This window comes from Tupaia chinensis, unplaced genomic scaffold (genome assembly GCF_000334495.1).
Source record: "Tupaia chinensis unplaced genomic scaffold, TupChi_1.0 Scaffold000477_1, whole genome shotgun sequence".
Classification (NCBI taxonomy): domain Eukaryota; kingdom Metazoa; phylum Chordata; class Mammalia; order Scandentia; family Tupaiidae; genus Tupaia; species Tupaia belangeri.
This window is the reverse complement of record NW_006159986.1, coordinates 2,486,158-2,488,834: the sequence shown is the minus strand read 5'-3', so window position 1 is coordinate 2,488,834 and position 2,677 is coordinate 2,486,158.

Genomic DNA, 2,677 nt, shown 5'->3' with positions numbered 1-2,677 from the left:
GGTGAATTTTACAATTTTAAGGTTGGTCATTGTATAATTAAAAAGTATTTAAGGGGTGTTTTTTGCCTTCCTTTCTTTTTTTTTTTTTTTTTTTTTTTCTTTCTTTTCTCATTTAGCACTCATGGAAAATAAGTGGAGTTGATTGGACAGATTCTCTTTTTTTCAGATCCAAAGAAAAAGCGTAGATCTGCTTCAAAAGTAAGAGGGAATTTATGAAACTCATTGTAAACAGTAATATATAAGGTGAAGGTACAAATAAATAATAAAAAGTGTCGGCTGAAAATAACCAACTCTAAAAAATTAATAATTAATGTGGTTTATTTTCAAGCAGAATATGAGTGACCTAGGCACTGAGAGGAGGCAAACATGTCTTTCTTGGGTGATCAGGTACAAGAGTTCTTTTGATTTTGAGAGTGACAGACAAAATCAGTGAAAAGTTTTTCATTGGTCTGGCTCATAAAGGCAGGACATGTGACAGCAGGAGTGTGTAGGTTATAGGTGAATTTTACAATTTTAAGGTTGGTCATTGGAGGGAAAGATCTGTGTCTCGGGAAGAGATTTGTAAAAGAAATGCTTAATTTACATCTCAAGGAAAGGTATGTTTTGTGTCTTGGGAAGAGATAAGTCAAAGAATATATTGTAATCAGTTGAAGATATATCTCAAAGATTCTATGTCAGGGACAGGACATAGAAAGAATCCAGTTAATGGAAAAAAATGGTCTGTTAATGTTTGTGGGCATGAATCCCCCCAGGCCCTCTGGAAAGGACTTTGGAAAAACTAGGAAAAAGCAGTCAGACTTCTGTCCACAAAAGAATTAAACAAAGACATATTTCATAATTCTTCAGTGTGTTACCCAGCTAAACCAAACTACACTTGAAAGACACATCAAGGAAGCAAGCAGGCCAGCGAGAAGAGTCTATTGATCCTCAGAGAGAAACCTCCAGAGGGCCGAAGCATAAGACTGGCCCCAGCAGGAAGTCCTGAGGCCCTTGCAGGTTATCTGTAACTGGGTAAAACATTTTCCTAATTCTCTCTGGTGTCACTTCTAATTATGTTGCTGGAATGAAACAAGTGTTGACTGAAAATAACCAATTCTAAGAAAATTAATAATTAAGAAGTAATGCAGTTTATTTCCAAGCAGACATATGAGTGACATAGGCCTGGAGAAAAGGCAAACATGCCTTTCTTGGGGTGATCAGGTATAGGGGTTCCTTTTATTTGATTTTTGAGAGTGACAGACAAAATTAGTGAAGATATTTCCATTGGTCTGGCCCAAAAAAGGTAGGACATGTGGAAGTGGGGAGCGTGTAGGTTATAGGTGGGTTCCACGATTTTAAGGTTGGTGATTGGAAGGGAAGATCTGTATCTTGGGAAGAGACAAGCAAAAGAACATATTGCAATCAGTTTAAATATACATCTCAAAGATACTATGTCAGAGACAGTACATAGGAAGAATCCTGTTAATGGGGAAAAGAAATGGTCTGTTAATGTTTGTGGGCATGACTCGCCCTACGCCTTCTGGAAAGGACTTTAGAAAAATAGAAAAAAGCAGTCAGACTTTTGTCCACACAAGGAACATACTATTTGTTTTAATACCTGTTCTCTCCCCAGGGTTTATAGGGCTTGATTATCATTAAAAAGTATGGTAGGGGGCACTTACTGATGAATGGAGAGACCTGGTCCTCAGGCCTCACATGGTGACATCATTGTGTGACCTTGGTAAACCCTCACAACCTCAGCTGTAGATGAGCAAATAGGTGTATATATTCTCTGCAGATTCTTCAGATGCAATGACTAATCCCAAATAAATTATAAAAATAAAAATTGTAAAGGATTCTTTTAGAGAGTTTTTACCCTCAATGTAAAAATCGAATTAGGACTAGAAAGATGAGGAGGGTGTTCCAGGTGAATGAGGAGACATCAACAACCAGGGCAAGAAAACCCAGGTTCTACTCAGGAGAAAATGACTAAACCAGTGTGACAGGGACCCAAGATTCTATAATACTCATCCTCACACCAAACCCCACAAACCTGCCTTTAAGTGAGTTGTAGAATGAGATGTCTGGGAAGCAGATGACTATTGGTGTACACCAGAGTGGTGCTATTAACCTGTTACTGTCACATCTGTGTATTCTAATAAGCCAAGTCACTCTTTGGATGGTACTCATGAGTCTTTGGAGGTCAGGAATAAAGTACAGAAAATACATTCTTTTCTCTTTTGTAACTTGGGTACATTTCAAACAAACTCATGAAAATTGAATCCTATGACTATATTTGGTAATAATGAGCAAAAAATAGAATGAAATAGTTGAGGTATATATACATAAATATGCATGAGATGAGATGGCACCCAAAAATACTTAGTCAATATTAAGCCCTCACTTAATTGGCCAGAAAATTAAGAAGGAATGCTCTTGTGTCCTAGGGGTCATCAGCACCTGGCCTGGGTATATAAAGGGCCCAGTGGGGAAGGAAGACATTCACACCTGACAACACTCACCTCCTCTCAACAGCCCACCCCAGAACAGCACCAGACACCACCATGACCGGCTCCTGCTGTGGCTCCTGCTGTGGCTCCTGCTGCTCCCAGAGCTGTGGGGGATGCTGCCAGCCCTGCTGCTGCCGCGATCCCTGCTGCTGCCGCCCCGTGGCCTGCCAGACCACCGGGTTGCGCCC